The sequence below is a fragment of the Diadema antillarum genome, unplaced genomic scaffold (genome assembly GCF_040938485.1).
Source record: "Diadema antillarum isolate AM-2024a unplaced genomic scaffold, OU_Dant_1.0 seq00001996_RagTag, whole genome shotgun sequence".
Lineage (NCBI taxonomy): Eukaryota > Metazoa > Echinodermata > Echinoidea > Diadematoida > Diadematidae > Diadema > Diadema antillarum.
In genome coordinates this window covers 127006-145271 of record NW_027272652.1, presented here as the reverse complement: position 1 = coordinate 145271, position 18266 = coordinate 127006, and the positions used below count along the sequence as shown (strand labels likewise).

The 18266-nt window shown below is 39.2% G+C and overlaps 1 pseudogene; it reads left to right on the top strand.

Moving 5' to 3' along the window:
* Positions 1 to 1847: 1847 nt before the first annotated feature.
* Positions 1848 to 18040, top strand: LOC139713529 (solute carrier family 23 member 1-like; annotated as a pseudogene).
* The last annotated feature ends 226 nt before the right edge of the window (positions 18041 to 18266 follow it).

The following is an 18266-nucleotide window of genomic DNA, read 5'->3' as shown; positions in this document are numbered from 1 at the left end:
TAGAGGTGGGCACAACTGGCCCTTGCCAACCCTCCTTTTGAAGCATGTTCTTAAAAATTCTTCTTTGTTTTGTAATTTTTATACGTGTGCCTTCCCCCCCCCCCCCCCCTCCCTTGAGAAAAAAAAAATCTACCATACGTCCCACTTTCACCGCTAGTTGTTACTAACGTGACACCTGACGTAGGTAGCGCTCCGGGAAAATAGTTTTAACCCCCGCCCGCAACGCCCCCCCCCCCCCTTCTTAATTTCCAAAGCGAAAAAATATAGCTACAAACGGCAGTTTTGGGACTGTAAAATGTCAAAATTTTCAAGCTCGCTCGCTCCGCTCGCTCGCATTCAATCGCTATGCCATTCTCCTGATGTTGCTGCCAGTAATTGCCAGCAGTAGAGTATAGCTACAAACGGCAGTTTTTATACTGTAAAATGTCAAAATTTTCAAGCTCCTTGGCATTTAATCGTTATGCCATTGTAAAAGAGAATGTTACTGCCAGTAATTGCCAGCAGTTGCGCCTGGGCCGCCCCCCCCCCCTTAATTTCCAAAGTGAAAAAAATATATAGCTACAAACGGCAGTTTGGGGACTGTAAAATGTCAAAATTTTCAAGCTCGCTCGCTTTGCTCGCTCGCATTTAATCGTTATGCCATTCTCCTAACGTTGCTGGCTGTAATTGCCAGCAGTTGAGCCCGATGCGCATCCCCCTTAATTTCCAAGCGAAATACATAGCTACAAACGGCAGTTTTTGGACTGCAGAATGTCCAAATTTTGAAGCTCGCTCGCTTCGCTCGCTCGCATTGAATCGTTATGCCATTCTCCTAATGTTGCTGCCAGTAATTGCCAGCAGTTGCACCCGGTGCGCCACCGCCCCCCACCCCCTTAATTTCAAAAGCGAAAGATATAGCTACAAACGGCAGTTTGGGGACTGTAAAATGTCAAAATTTTCAAGCTCGCTCGCATTTTATTGTTATGCAATTCTCCTGATGTTGCTGACAGTAATTTGTCGTTTCACACCGTCATTCCATAATCCATGTAAGGAAAACTTCCAATGTTGCTCAATGACTGCGTTGTTGAATGTATCACATTCCGTAATGTGTTGTTGTCCCATTACGTTTGCAGACTGACAGCGCACGCACACACGCACAAGCATACACTCCCTCAAAATTACTTTTCCACAAGGTGCCCCCCCCCAATGTCTCGACCCACGGTACGCCACTGTACACACACACACACACACACACATATATATATATATATATATATGTACATATATATATATGTGTGTGTGTGTGTGTGTGTGTGTATGTGTATATTGTGTAACATATGTATGGTCTATCGTGAGCCCCCTCCAATATTTGCCCCCCCCCCCAATCCAAAACTGCTTCCGGCGCGCCTGCTTATGGAAGTCTTATTTCAAACCTTATTTAATTTTTTGGGTAGAACCAGCTAGGCAAACCTTGCAACTTGTGCAATGAATCTCATGATATTCACATGTGTACGCGTTTGTTCACGTGTGCGCACACGGAGGTGGGCTATGTAATTATATAGAGCTCACATAATGCTAGCGCTCGTTTGCAAAACGTGTGTAGTTATGGTTGGGTTTATCTAATCTGTTTTGCATTAACAGTGTTGAGATCGCCTGGGACACTACCTACAACTCTTACGTCCGCTTTATGATTAAAAGAATCGTTCCCCTGGCCGTGGTATAGTTATCCTCTGTCTGTAAAACTTCCATTTAACACTTCACGCCATGATCTGAGAAAAAGAAGCAGAAGAAACAGAAAAAGAAAAGCAAGAACGAGACGAAGAAGAAGAAGAAGAAAGATACGTTTCTGAAAGATGAATGATAAAGACATGTCGGATACGGAGGATATCCCATGCCTCGATATGGAGAACATGAGGAGCAACTATCCCGAGGATGAGGAGGGAAATACAGCGAGAAGGCGAGCGGATTCCATTCTGGGCAAGTTGAAGAGTGAAATGACATACACCCTGGAGCAGAGACCGCCGTGGTACTCTACTATAGTACTGGCCTTTCAGGTAGGCTCTACTGAGAGATGTTCATTTTAATATTCCGAAGATTCATTAATCCGAAAATGAAACAAAAAAGTTCGTTATTCCTTCGTTATTCTGGAACATACAAATTCCATATTCGTGATCCGAACAAGAAATATGGTTCGTTAATCCAAACATTTGATTTTCTGATGTTATTCTGAAGGTCCGTTATTCCGAAGATTTATTAATCCAAAAATGAAAGAAGGTTCGTCAATTCGAAAATGAAGAGAAGAAGCGTACCAACGAACCTTCGGAATATCGAATCTAGTTTCATTGTCGGAATTACGAACCTTCGCAATGACGTGATCCTTCGGAAAAATGAACTGTCACTTTCCTTATTTTGGAAGGCTGAGAGTCGACGGGGGTTGGAAATGGTATCAAGCACTATAATTCTTAGGTAAGCCGAGACGGTGAAAGGAAAGATTTGAGAACGGCTTACGGGGTTATAGTGCACCTGAAGGTTTGTTTAAAATCTACCAGTTACGGGCCGGCTTGTAAAGGTTGCATGTGTCGAACAATTAGTACTCCTTTAATAATCTTTGATGATGTTTCTTTCACATGCATTTATAACGGACGTTGATTCTGGGAACCAGGGACAACCTGCAGAAGTGTTCCCTGGCAATCACAGCAATAAAGACATACTGATTGCGAGTATACTGTATTCATTAAAACAGAATAATTGAATATCATTTGTTACGACGTCATTTGAAAGAAAAAGAACATCCATAAAAAGTATAATTTAACATAAATATTACCAAAACCGCATAATCGAAGCACTGGATACACCAAGGTATCTCTGAAACAACTTCTCTGAATATAGGCCTACGATTATTCAGCGTACATTCCATCTCTTATTACATGTACTAGTTTTACCTATTTCTTTTTGCTCAACTTCAAGCACTTCCTCACCATGATCAGCGGAGTGCTATCGCACCCCCTCGTCTTGGCACCGTATCTCTGTGTCGCAGGCGACATCGCAATCCTGTCGAAAATCCTCGCCACCACGTTCTTCGTCTGTGGCATCCAGACGTTCTTGCAGACGACCTTTGGTGTCAGGTACCGTTGTCCTGTCTCCTCATTTACGTCACACATTGCCATCCATCATTATTCGTAGTTCAAGTTTATTTGTTTGTGTTTTTCCACCTTCAAACATAATCAATAACACATATACAGCTTACATACATATAATTTAGATATGCATCCTGGGATATGCTTTTGCAGGCACCGCATGAGTTCGTTGGTCAAATCCATTATTGTGACCATTTAATTTAGAGAGTTTTGACCATCATACCCGACCGTTAGTCGTTCAAATTCATTTTCAAATTTATTTTCATCATCTGTAAATTTGTCCTGCTTATCTAGAATACAAACTGCATTGTTATTGTACTCTAACTTGCGAAGATGTTGAAACATCCATTTAGTGAGAGGCGAGAATGTCATTGCGCAATGTCACAATTCCAGCATTGAAATTGGCCTCGGAGTAATCTATTTAACACTTTGAGCAATCAAATTATCCCGACAGCGTTCTGGTCTTATCTCATAATGTGTTTTCATCCATTATTTGGCTTTAAGCACTCAACGAGTCCATGTCTGTTGTATTATTCATAACAACATTATTTCTTGCATAGTCTGGTTAAGTACATGCATTTATAGATTAGTCAGGAGCATTAACGACTTTCCATAACTTTCCAAGGGTTCTGCCTGGAGATTCTCTCCCAAATCGAATGGGGGGTTAATGCTCACGGTTGGGTCAAGGGGCAATGCTCTTATCCCACCACATCCACCATCACCCCCCCCCCCCTTTCATTGGAGGAATGTCATAGGTTGTCTGGTACGTGTTTTCATATTTCAACCCCCCCTCCCCCTCCCCCCCCCCCCCAAAAAAAAAGAATGTGTGTGTGTGTTTTTTTTTTTTTTTTTGGGGGGGGGGTGGTGGGGAGGGTAGCCGGGGTAAGGGGATGCAGCCCAAGGTTGCTTTATTGTCCTTTATCGTAATGTTGGTGTTCCCCGCCCAATTTGTTGTGTTATATCCACATTGTTGATAACGAGTAAAGTGAATCTGGAAGAAAGAGTGAAGAGAAATACGTAAAATAATACTGATTGAATGAAACCCTGAAATAAAGTTGAAATTATATAATCAAATTATGTAACACTGAAAATGGGAATTTGTATAAATGCAATATAAATCACCTACGACGCAGCTTGTTTATGTTGATTGCATTCGAATGTTTAAAGTTCGGACTTGTGTGCCTGTTAATGAAAATGAAATTATTGGTACTTGGGATGAAATTGAATGTCTAGCCAGCTGGCACGAAATTTATTGCCAACTTTTCGTCGTTGAATTTTGAATGAATGTCTCTCTAAATATAATGAATGAAAATCTGAAAGGAAATTAATTTGAGTGATCAAAGAATTAAATGATGAACCGTGAGATCCTTCTGAATAAGTCGAATGCAATTTCCATAAAATTAGGCGGGAAATCCGACATTTTTTGGTAATTCGGTTCAATTAAAGTCATTACATTTCCACATAGAGTAATACAGGGTAATGCACATAATATATTTTTTAAGAATTTCAAATCACACAAGCTTCAATCAAACATAATACAATTATTATAATTTCATCTTTAGATTTCAATGAATTAACAAGTAAACAACTATAATGTTAACCGACCCCCCCCCCCACACACACTCACACACAAATCTTTTATTACCGCTCACCCCACAGACTGCCAATCGTACAAGGTCCAGGTTTCGCCTTCGTACTGCCAATAGTGTCCACGTTTCAACTAAGGCCGTGTCCCGTTATTGGAGGTTCGTGACGTTTAACCATTCTATAGTACCAATGTGCATAAGCATTATTTCTATCTCAGACAATAGTCTTGCATTTGGCTATGACAGCGTGAAAGATGGACAGGTGCGTGCCGGGAATGGGCGGGGGGGAGGGGGGGGGGGGGGGGAGGAGGGAGGGAAAAACGATGCGGTGATGTGTCCACGCCCACATGATGATTCTATGAATCGAGATGGACGACATTCGGTGAGATTCATGAATTTTAATAATTACGCAGTGCCCGCTGCATGCTATAAGGATTAGAACCTTAATATGTTAATTGTAAACATTTTATTACTTATGAAGCACTGTGATTTTTTATCTATATACATGTACTTTGTAAACTGAATGTACTTCAGCCTCTGGGCTGCCAATTTCAGTTACAATAAACCTCATCAATTCAATTAAAAAAACAACAACACTTGCTGTCGGGCGAAAGCTCTGTGGTCTAGTGGAGATGACGCCTGTCCGGTGATCAGGAGGTCGTAGGTTCGAATCCTGCTCGAGTAGATTCAAGTAGATTCAAGTATGTACGAGTATGTTCGAGTATGTACGCCCATGATTTTTAATCATGACTACTACTAAAGCATTCATTAATTCAGTGCTTATTTACGTCGATGTAGGGCAATTTGTCAATCAGTTGCAATTGAAAACACCTCGACCGAAGAATTTCATGAATTTGAATTCGGCGAGAATGTTGTTGAAATTCTACATCAGGTCGAAAGAATGAGTTGAACAAAAATATAACGAGAAATTATCATTTTCCTTCCTTTGAAATGAATCCCTAGGGGTTGTAGACTCCAGCTCACCTGTTTATATGTTTTAAACATTACTATGTTTTCACTTTCTATGTTTTGTGTTGCATTGACGTTTTTTAATAGTTACATTTGAAAGAATTTTTATGACATCGGAATTAAAATTTGAATTGTGAGTATCAGTCTCTTTGTGAAGAGGCAAAGTAGGAAATAATCTGCGTCGTTAATTCTCAAGAGTGGCATGTTCTAGTTTGGCCTTTCTATACCGATACTCTTTTGTTGTATGCTATTCAGCATGAAGTGATTTATGCTGCTTATCTCTTGTCGGAAATTGCCTCAAGTATGTATGCACAAACAGTTCTTTAACCTTTGTTTCAGATTATCAGAAGGTCGTAAATCGGAATAGAGGCTAAAAAGTCAAATAGTGGCTTTCAGTATCTATATGTTCTTTTTTTCGGCAGAAATGTCAACGAATGAGACAGAGGTGACCCAGGACGATTTGCGAGCAGAGTTTCGGGACCGTATACAAGAGGTATAATCGAAGAGGTTAATAGCCCAAGGTTGTTATTCATTGTTTGCATATTGGCAGAACACCAACAGGATATACACTTTTTGACACCAGGAAAATGACTGACCGGCATTACAAGAGCCTATTCCAATACCACTTGATATTGTGTCAAGTACTTTGGATGGGTCGGGATAATTGATGGCTCAATTAGAAAAAGAAAAAGGATAAAGACATTGACCTTTTGATATTTGATATGAAAAAAAGAAACAAACAAAGTAAACGTAGCAATTAGCGATAGATTGTAAATCATGTAAAAGCTTGTAAAATCAAACTAGGATGGTTATATTTCAACAGAGCATATCGCTTCTTTACATAGCGGCGCAAGTGTGACTTGCTGCATCACTCGCTGCATCATAAAAACAACAACAACAACTTAACAGCCAAGTAATAGGTCTGCCTTTGACGAGCACTAATATTAGAAATCCCATGAACTGACCTGCAGCTAAGTGCGTTTGAATTAAAATCAATATTTTTATCCAAATTACTTTAAAATGATTAAAGGACAAGTTCACCTTCATGGACATGTGGGTTGAGTGAATGCAGCAATACTAGTAGAACACAACAGTGAGAGTTTGAGCAAAATCGGACAATCCGTTAAAAAGCTATGAATTTTTGAAGTTTCTGCTCAGTCACGGCTGGATGAAAAGACTACTATAGCTTGTGATGTCACATGTGTACAACGATATAAAGAAAGAATAAAGAAAATTCGACATATTTCCATTTTTCTCACATAACAAAAGAACACTCGACTTCTCTCTTTCAGAAAGCAGGGGGAATAATATTACCCTTAACATACGTCAGTAGCGAGTCGAAGAACTGTGCACTTTATTCAAAAAGTAAAGTTTTGTGAAATTCTCTTTTTATTTTCCTTATATAGTTGTACGCATGTGACATTATACTGTAGTAGTCTTCTCTTCCAGCAGTGACTGCGCAGATACTTAAAATATTCGTAACTTTTGAACGGATTGTCCAATTCTCCTGAAACTTTCACTGATGTGTTCTACTAATATTGCTGCATTCTCTCAATCCTTATGTATATGAAGGTGGACTTGTCCTTTAATGTTGATTCTCCTTTATTTTTGAATTACACAGAAAAGTGCACTTTAACACATCACACTAATGCATGACTGATTTCCCACACGACAACGTACATGTATAACTCAGAAGGAAACAGTGTATTATTTGATACATCAACATGCTTATACATATAGGCGTCTTTGTTGAATATGTTAAAGATGTTGAATATACTGAAGACAGTTGTAATGACATCAAAGCCGACCCTGTCATTAAAGCATTTTGCTATAGTCATATGACAGTATAGTGATTTGGAATAATACGCTGAAGATCTCGCGATGTGTCTATCTTTTTTTTTCTTTATTGCATGGGTTGATATCAACAGGTACAGGGTGCGCTTTTGATTTCGTCTGCATTTGAACTCATCGTTGGATTTGGTGGGATTACGAGCGTCCTCCTCCGATATATCGGCCCTCTGACAATCGCCCCTACCATCAGTCTGATCGGAATCACTCTGTTGAGTGTAGCAGCCCAGAAGTGTAGTCAGCATTGGGGTGTTGCTGCTCTGTAAGCAAACACAGTAGTCTTTAATATTTCCTTCTCTTCACTTGTTCAGGTATCTGATATTAAATTCACAGTTACATAGAAAGACAGAATGCGCAATCTTAATGCGAGCACTGTGCAAATGAATGATGGCGGGTAAGTCTTCATTTTAATTCGCCTTATCGTCAACGATTTTGTAATCTTCATATCATTCAAAGGTCTCTACTGTTAACACAATGCCTGAACGAGCCCCTTGATGTGTGCTTTACAATTACCAGGCGAATTTTGAAATAAAGGAAGCGGAAGGTGCTACGATTAGGGCCTCAAAATTATACAACAGATATACTTCTGTGTATGCATACTTTTATGATCTTGTGCGAGTGACAAATACAACGAATAACATACCTTGTTTTGTGTGCCTGACATTGAATTCGTGTAACTGTTTCCCCTTTTGTGTCTTTAGGACCATGGTTCTAATCGTAACATTCTCACAGTACTTAGGACGCTGCAATGTGCCTTGTGCATTGTACAGCAGGAACAAAGACTGTCACGTCGCAAGGTTCCCCGTCTTTCGGCTATTTCCGGTCAGTTTTTATACTTTTAGGCCTTAAAATTGGGGTCATATAGATATTTTACCACTCATATTGTTGTTTAGAAAGACTCGTAAAAGACAAGTTTTTCTGAATTCCCTTGTGAAAACAAGATAACAATCACCATGACTTCTAAAGACAAGTCTCTTTTGTTTTTAAAAAGGTCAGTTTAACAGAGGACTGCTGTGCAAGACATGTCAGGACTTGCACAGTTTAAACTTAATGTACCACTCCGAAAGATTCCTTGATATACAAAAATCATTGACACAAATTGATTAAAATCAAGTCCATGATTATTTAGATTTACTGCAAATTTCGTTTAAGAGTTTGAAAGGAGGACACGGTTTTTCTGAATCGTAGCTTCTTCTTTTCTTCGGAAATGCCAAAATAAGAATGAGAAAGCGTTAAGTCGTAATGGAAACGAAATAATGTATCCATAAAGACATATGCCTTTAACACACACACACACACACACACATACACATATACAGAGGGAACTTAGCAGTAAATATCAATAAAAGGAATAGCCTTTTGTCCTTGATCTATTGATAATAATACAGTGTAGTAATAATAGTAGTAGGGCCTACTAATAGGTAATGATAATGATAATGATGATAATAATAATAACAATAATAATGATAATAATAATGTCATTATTATTATTACTATTACTACTACTACTATTATTACTATTATCTAATATCATTATTATAAGCCATATTATAATTATTGTCATTTCCATCTTTATCATTAAAGATCATCATTATCGTCATTAGCATTATCATCATCGTCTTTCCATGAGTTAGGTATTGCTGGCGGTCATGACGACATGGATATTCTGCGTCATTCTCACTGTGACGGATGTGTTTTCCAACGACCCGAATTCCAGCACGTACCCTCTTCGTACAGATGTCAATAACGAGGCAGTTGCTAATACGCCGTGGTTTTACGTTCCATATCCAGGTAATAAGGAAATGACTTTCATGTAGGAATAAAGGACTATATCCCTGTATTTCTCGAGAAATCAAAAAGGGAAATCATAGTTGTGTGAACTTTTCCCAGCATGCGCCCTGAAGTTCCATAACGATGCAATAGAATGGTCCTGGTTCGCAGGGGATATTTCAAATCCACAATGGGCTGATGTAAGTATTATTCTATAACATGATCCACTTGAATGAATGCTTAGGTGACAAGCAATCGTCAGATCTCGCCCATAAATCTTACGAAAGCAAGTAGCACTATTTCCTATCAGTGACATCAATAAGAATCGACCCCTCTGTTGGTGTAAGCACCCGGAAATGTGGATGTACTCAGAGTGATCAAATACTATTGAGAAGTAGGTAACTTCGGATTCGCTAAGATGACGATATACTTCTGAATTTTCTTAGAGGCACACCCAAAAGAAAATAACATAACGTTAAGAAAGTCTTGTACACGCAAGAGGCACAGAAATAACTCAGGTTCTTAAATAAATGTTGTGCGCAGTCAGGGCAGTGGTTAAAGTCAAACCTAGTAACGTCATAGTGACGTCACAAATAATAATATCGTCCTGGAAAAATGATGGACAGTGTTCGTATTTTTCTTTTTGTATGTAACGTAAGTATACCTACGAGCATTGTTGGGGTTTTTTTAATAGCGGATAATTATCATGATCTTCATTAGTTGGCAACGGTAGTCATTTCATGTTTTCGTTGATGACAATATGAATATTCATCAACCACCATAATAAAATAATAGCTACGTTGACACTATGCAGGTCAATGGGGTGCCCCTTCGGTCTCAGCTGGCTCCGTCTTCGGAGTGCTGGCTGCGTGTCTGGCTTCCATTGTCGAGTCCATCGGAGATTACTACGCATGCGCCAGATTGTCCGGTGCACCGCCGCCACCGGTGCACGCCATAAACCGAGGCATTGGGATAGAAGGGTTAGGAGGAATGTTTTCCGGATTCTGGGGGTCCGGCACGTGTCCCACGTCCTACAGCACCAACGTCGGCGTCATCGGACTTACCAAGGTATATCCTGTTGACGATGCTCCCTCTCATCCCCACCCCCATCTTTACTTTATTTCTCCCTCCCCCTCGCTCTCTGTCGCTCTCCCGTTATTATCATTGTTTTCTCTGGGATGGGCAGTGTGCTGACGAGTCGAATTATCAAGTTTCTTTTTGTCATAACGGCCACAGTTTGTCAATATTGCTAAAATGCCATGAAGCTACAATGGATGTGCGCAAATAAATTGTCATTAAATATTAAAAAAACAAAAGTTATGCTTTTTAGTAACTCTTTAGATAGCCTCCCAGGCAAGATAACATTTGATACTACTCCCCTAAAAGAAGTAAATTGAATTGAATTTGAATTGAATTGAATTGAATTGAAGTTTCTTTCTTTAAATTTCTTGGTGTTTGCGTTGATAACAAGCTTTCACGGAGGAATCATATTGATAACATATGTAAACTTATTTCACGTAACATTGGGGTAATGAACAGATTAAAATATTTTCTTCCTTTATCTGCATTATTAACTCTTTATTCTAGCTTGATACTACCTTATTTAAACTACGGGATCCTTACTTGGGGTAATACATATCAGATATTACTTGATAAACTTTTTTATTGCAAAAGAAAGCGCTTAGAATTGTTTTTAATTTACATACCCGAGAACATACAGATGTTTTGTTTTTTTACCGTAAAATACTAAAAACTCAAAAAGATTTGTATGTGTTTCAACTTGGCCAGTTCATGTTTAATTACAACAGTAACTTTTTACCTAAAATATTCCACTATTCATTTCATCGAAACTGTCATGTACATAACTATCCCACGCGACGATCCGATGAATTCCATCTTCCATTAATGAGAACCGCACAAGCCCAAAATACATTCCTTTATACCGGACCCAGACTTTGGAATAATCTAGATAATAGTTTAAAAGATTCCCCCAAATTTGTCACATTTAAATACAAACTCAGAAAACATTTACTCTGTACTTATAATTCTAGATAATTCAAATTGCTTTAATTCATGCTTGAGCTTTCACCTGTCCTGATGTCGCAGCACTTGGCGTGTTCTGTATGCAGACCTCTCTTCTTTCTTCTCTCCTCTTCCTTTCCTGTCTTTTGTTCTTCGTAGACTTGTATTGTTACCGTCTTCTCTCCTCTCGGTACTGTTTCGCGTCTTACAGTGTATATGTGTGTGGGTAATTGAATGTGTGTATGAATGTGTTGTTCTTGTCATATTTTCCCGGTACACGTGGTTCAGTGAACAGTGTCAGGGCATTAGCATTGGTATTCTATTTTTTTAAAGACCTGTGTATCTCAAAATAACAACATGTACATTGTTATAAATAACTTAAATAACCTATATCAAATACTGTACTTGAATAGATATCATTTACTCATTATTTATCTAGCGATCCACGTCCGACCAGCTTTGCTTTTTAGTGGATCACTGTATTCCATAATCGAATTTATTTTCCGCTCGCCCACGAAGTATCTATACATTGTTCCTCCTAATTATTGTGTTATATGTTGTTCTGAAATTTATCTCGTATACTACATGAATCTTTTGCAAACGTTTGAACAATATTATTTCATGACATGTATACTTTGTACTATGTTTTTAATTTTCGTTGACTGGAAATGAACTATGATTGAATTGAATTGAAAAAAAAAGCTATCAAAGAGCTAAAATCACTCATAATTCTAACGGACCCGTCAAATGAAGTCATTGATTTCTGTTCCTATCATTTGATTGTAGTCATCTGATGCTCTTTTCCTCTCTTCCAAGCACAAAGAGTTGAGACTAATCGCAAGATTAATGTCAATGGTCAAATCTTCATCTGAAAAATAAATAAGTCGTCACAATACTTCATAACACAGGACATGCAAGTCTTTGTCTAATTGGTTGTAATCAATATTGCATATTGAAAAGTGTATATTCTGCTTGGAATCTATCCGGCTATACTTGGGGGGGGGGGGGGGGAAAGAGGAAAAGTGTGTGATCAATGTGTTATTGTCTCGCCCACCGGAGGTGAAGGCGAGACTAAGGGATCCAAATGGCGTCCGTCCGTCGTCCGTCGTCCGTCCGTCGTCCGTCCGTCGTCCGTCCGTCGTCCGTCCGTCGTCCGTCCGTCGTCCGTCCGTCGTCCGTCCGTCGTCCGTCCGTCGTCCGTCACAAATGTTAAAGTTTACCTGCAAGACTCTCTTATGATGCATAACTTGGCATCTGTTACAGCAATGGCAGCCACACTTGGGTGATAGAAGCACTAGGGGTATCTTCATGTTATGGTGTTGTCAGAGGTCATGTGATGATGTCAAAGGTCATTTGAGGTCATAAATTAAAGAGTATGTGCAAGACTCTCTTTTCTATGTTAAAGTTTACCTGCAAGACTCTCTTTTGACAAATAACTTCACATAAGTTGCTTGGATTACAACCTAACTTGGGTCATAGATGCACTGGGGGTACCTTCATGTTATGGTGCCGTTGGAGGTCACAGGATAAGGTCAAAGGTCATTTGAGGTCAAACGTTAAAGTTTACTTGCAAGACTCTCTTATCACATGTAACTCGACACATGTTGCTACAATGGCAATCAAACTTGGGTGATGGATGCACTAGGGGAACCTTCATGTTATGGTGCCGTAAGAGGTCACATGATAAGGTCAAAGGTCATTTGAGGTCATACGTTTAAGTTTACTTGCAAGACTCTCTTATCACACGTAACTCAGCACATGCTGCTACAATGGCAATCAAACTTGGGTGATGGTAGATGTCTCTTGGGAAGTTGAAGGTAACCACAAGGTCAAAGGTTACAGACAGGGGTCAACGAACTTTTAGGGCCCAATGTTAAGTTTTTAGGGCACATTTCGTTATGGCTCATAACTTTTGATCCCTTTGTCCGTTTGTGACCAAACTTCGATGGAAGATGTCCCTTGGGGAGGTGAAGGTCGTCACAAGGTCAAAGGTCACAGACGGGTCAACAAACTTTTAGGGCCCAATGTTATTTTTTAGGGCACGTTTTGATTGTGGCTCATAACTTTTGATCCCTATGTCCGTATGTGACCAAACTTGGACGGTAGATGTCCCTTGGGGAGTTAAAGGTCATCACAAGGTCAAAGGTCACAGAAAGGGGTCAACAAATTTTTAGGGCCCAATGTTAAGTTTTTATGGCGCGTTTCGATTATGGCTCATTACTTTTGATCCCTTTGTCCGTTTGTGACCAAACTTGGATGGTGAATGTCCCTTAGGGTGTTGAAGGTCACCACAAGGTCAAAGGTCATAAGCAGGTCAATTAACTTGTGGGAGTTATAAAAAATATTAATTCCTTGTACGCGAATGGGCGAGACACAATTCGGCGATTGCCTTGTTTGTTTTCGGGAAAAGACTCCAAAATGGAAATCTAAGTCATCAAATCAATTTAACAGATCGGCCAAAAATTGGGTGAAATAAACAGGCACTGAGAAGTCAGAAAACCATTAAGTATTTATAGGACGCGCTATGTGAATTCAGATAGCCATGATGGTCACGTGACTATTGCTGTTTTATATATATATCATCACAAAAAGTATGATTTTAAATTCGTTCGACAGTCCCTTGTACTGGAACTTATAAATCATGATTGCCGACGCACGCTGCAACTCAAATAAACAAAAAATTGAGATCAATAACATGTCATGCGCTTCACAAGTAAAAAGTATTTCAGAAGTGTTCGGCAAATGACGTCATAATCACGTGACCACTTTTTTTATCCACGAAGATCCTGAGCGCACTTTACCTTTGTCTTCATAATTCCTACATGTTGCCTGAGTTTGACACATTGTAGCACCACTCATTTATCATTTGTTTTTGTATATTCATTCATTCATCTATATATTTATTTACTCAGTACTAATTCATTCATCTATTTATTTATGCATTTATTTATTTATTCATTCATTTATTTATTTATTTATTCCATATTTTCTACCCACAATAGCCCTTTCAGTGGGGCATACACTGTTCTTCTTGGGGGCTTCCAACAAAATTACAAAGTGACAATCAATTCAAGAGATAATAACAATAATTATTATGCTCTCTACGTAGCACGTTACAGTACACTTTAACAGAATCCGTTACAATTTTGACCCCTCCGCGATAGGTCAGCAGCCGCTTCGTCATCCAGGTAATGTCGTCAATCCTTCTACTATGCGGGATGTTCCTGAAGCTGGGAGCAGTGCTTGCCACCATTCCGGAACCTATCATCGGCGGTGTCATCTCTGTCACCATAGGTACCACATCCATTATCAGCGCTAAGTTTATGTTGAGGGCGTGTCTCGGTGTCTTGATATTTGAAGGGACATTTCCTACGATTCATATAATTTTACATTTTGCAGTTAATAAATAGATAGTGTCATGTATAGATTGGTGGAATTTATTGTGGTCCCTGAGCAGACAACCAATGCTCTGAAAAAACAAAACAAAACAAAAACAAAAACATATTTCACTGAACAAGGATGATGACAAAGAGGCATCTATGTAATAGCATTACGTGACACTTCATTTTGTTGTAGCACTCGGTCGCCCCGGCTCTATAGGCATATAAGCATGACTTTTTGTTCTTTTTGTTTTTTCTTTTGCTCACTGGAATCAATGTTAAAAATATGCAATTTGCTGCTCAAAATTTGGCATATTTTTGCCTATGCGCTGTTCCTAGACAAAATATCCAAACGAAATATAATGGACCTGATACATTTTTGCTCGACCTCAAACCTCTGCGATTTTATACCTAAACTAGCATTTTTCCTAACTTTTTTCTTTTTGTTTTTGTCATGTTTGTGACGTCAGCACTCTATCCATTGCTTTTTCCTTAAAAAAAAAAACACCCAAAAAACCCCCAAAGAAGACAAACAATGAAACAAAACTCTCGCGCTTTCGGTACCTAGATAGGCTGGTTTTTGGATTGCCTTTATCATGTTGATTATATCAAAATGTATAATATACAGGCATGGTCACCGCGGTGGGCTTCTCAAACCTTCAGTATGCGGACATGAACTCGGCAAGGAACCTCTTCATCGTGGGTATATCTTTCTCTCTCGGATTGATAGTTCCGTCGTACGTGAAGAAGAACCCAGACAGCATTCAGACTGGTAAATAGGATGTTATTGGGAGATCGAACCACTCACTGGCAATTCAGTCAAGTTGGGAGTGCTTCCATTTTTTTTTTTTTTTGTTGTTGTTTAACCCGATCGTGGATTCTGTCCATACCCTGTTTATCGATTCGATATGTGGTACATTCAAGAATCTATAGAATCGACTCTTACTACTCAAGACGATTATGTATTAAGTCTTCACAAGCACATAACATTTTCGAGAAAGAAATGTATAATTGTATGTTTGTTTGTTTTTTTGTAAATGAAAGTTGTCTAATATGAGATTAGAAATGTATAGTTATTGTAAGTTAAATGCTGATTACTCAAAGAAATGATTAGACTTCTTTCTTCTTATTACAAATTGGTATAAATTGCATATTTTTTAGTGATCATAATGATGGTGTATCAGATGAAATACTTGTGAGTAATGGACAAGCATGGTCCCGAAAAGGGCCTATAATCGAAGTTATAATCAGGGTATATTCAGTTTTGGCCTTCAGTTCAGTTTTATCACCCCATTCTATTTTGGTACAATATAACCAACTTTGACACAGTGTCAAAATAACCGTGAATCATTTTTATCCATCAGTACACAATGTCATTGTGTAGGGCCTTTATACAGTACAATGGAACTGAAGGTGCGCTGTTATAAGTCTTCGTCAAATCTAAGGTATACTTTATAACAGAGGGAACACTTGAAAAGGTTTTGGAAAAAAAATATTTGAAAATGGAGAGGACCATCATCATAAGCAGAGCGAGGAACATGGTAACAGCATAAAGTAGGCTTTCATACATAAACGATTATTCAGTATACGTCGACACTCCCAGCATGGGTAAAGAGCCGTGCAGTTCTTTCCCGCTTATATCATACTTATCCCAGTTTTTTTTTTTTAATGGTGCACCGGAAGCCAACGGATTTACCGCCCCTCACCATGAAAAGTTTCAGAGAACTGATATCTTCCAGTCTTGGAATAGGCCGTTCAATGTCCGAAAATAATATATTTGTTTTGATTTTCACCCTTTTCCTTGTAAAAGGTTCAAGTACGGCGGACCAGATCCTGCTTGTGTTACTCGAGACGGGTATGTTCATTGGTGGCATGATTGGATTCATCCTAGACAACACCATACCAGGTATCCATTTTCTTCTATTTTTATCACCACCCCAAATCAACACTGCACTCTCTATGCTATGATACTGCATGTTGTACAAAAATGGAATAGCATCCAAAGATGCGCGCCAAGTGTCCGAGATGAGCAATGCCTAGTGCCGGCTGAACGCGCACCAACTGGTATTATACTGTCAACCACTAGATTGAAAACGGTTGGGATGGCGCATCTTCGGTTTAGATAGTGCTTCAGGCTGCAAATATATTTTGACGATGATTTTTTTTAAGATACTGAGAAACCTTTTAGAAAATATGAAAGAGCATATAATTCTAAGAGATATTCAATGTCCATTTGATGAAAATTGCTTCTGAATTTTCAAACAAAACGGTCCTAATAAAATTGGTCTTTACTAGGACTTTGCTTTTGGATATCTTAAGCCCGCCGCACGATTTTGCTCCGATTCAGCGGTCTTAAGACCTTAAGACTAGAAGTGTGACGTCACAGACTTGCCATTTTTTAGTCGTACGACTGGGTCTTAAAGCCAGTCGTAGAGATTTGACATGTTGAATTTCTACGACTGGTCGTAGGCTTTCAGCCATTCACAATGCAGTAAAATGCAAGCGCACGCAGTGCGCACTGCGCGCGCTTTACAGTCGGGTCGTATAGTGTGCGGTGTCCGGTCGTACGACTGGTCTTAAGACCCAGTTTGACTTAAGACTTTAAAACCAGTCTGATCGTGTAGTGTGCGGTGGCCTTAAGTCAATTCAAAACCTACTTTCATCAACTAAGCTATGAATTACTCCTAGAATTGTATGCTCTTTAACATTACATTGAATGGTTTTTAAGCATCGTACATTAGTTAAAAGCTTAATCCTCACCTTCATCAATACTTTACATCCCTTTAACATTTTCTTACACAGTGAGAGTCCTTTGAGCTTCCACTATCCATTTCTGTGGTGCTGGACAAGTGCGCATGATATTTGATCAGTTCAAAATCGATATGCATGTGGTTTTTAGTTTGGATGTTTAGCTCATCTTGAAGCTCAGCTCGTCGTGCTATAAACATGTTGATTCTTCAGCTCAGAATCGATACGCATAAGCTTTTACGTTTTGGATTTTTTTGTTCCTCCTAAAGTTCAGCTTATCATGCTAAATGTTCATAATCTTATTCTTTTTCTGTACGTGTAATAATCCTCAGGTACTCCAGAAGAGAGGGGGATCCAAAACATGCTCGATGTCAACGGAGCCATGGTCACTGACGACGATACCCTCGACAGCAAGACAAACGACGAGGTCTATCAACTCGTGAATGAGTGTTACGACCCACCCGTAGGCATGAAGTACATCAGACGGGCTCGCTGGACCTCGTATTTACCTTTTAGTCCAACGTACCGGGGTTCCAACTTTAATCTACGAATAAGACGGTGCTGTTCCCGGAAGAAATATGAGGTAGCGGAAGATGTGTAGACCAAACTACCTGTGAATATGCTTTGGTGAGACAGCATTACTGCATGTACAATAAAGATTAGTTGGCCGTGTTTGTTTGTCAACTTTATTGAATAAGATGTCTCTGTAGAGAGAGTTGTTTGGGAAACAATATAAGAAGAATATGTTCTTCAAAAGTCAGGAGGACTCACACTTCCTCCTATACAGTTCTCGACGAAGCCAATGTAATAGGCTCTTCGACCCGCTG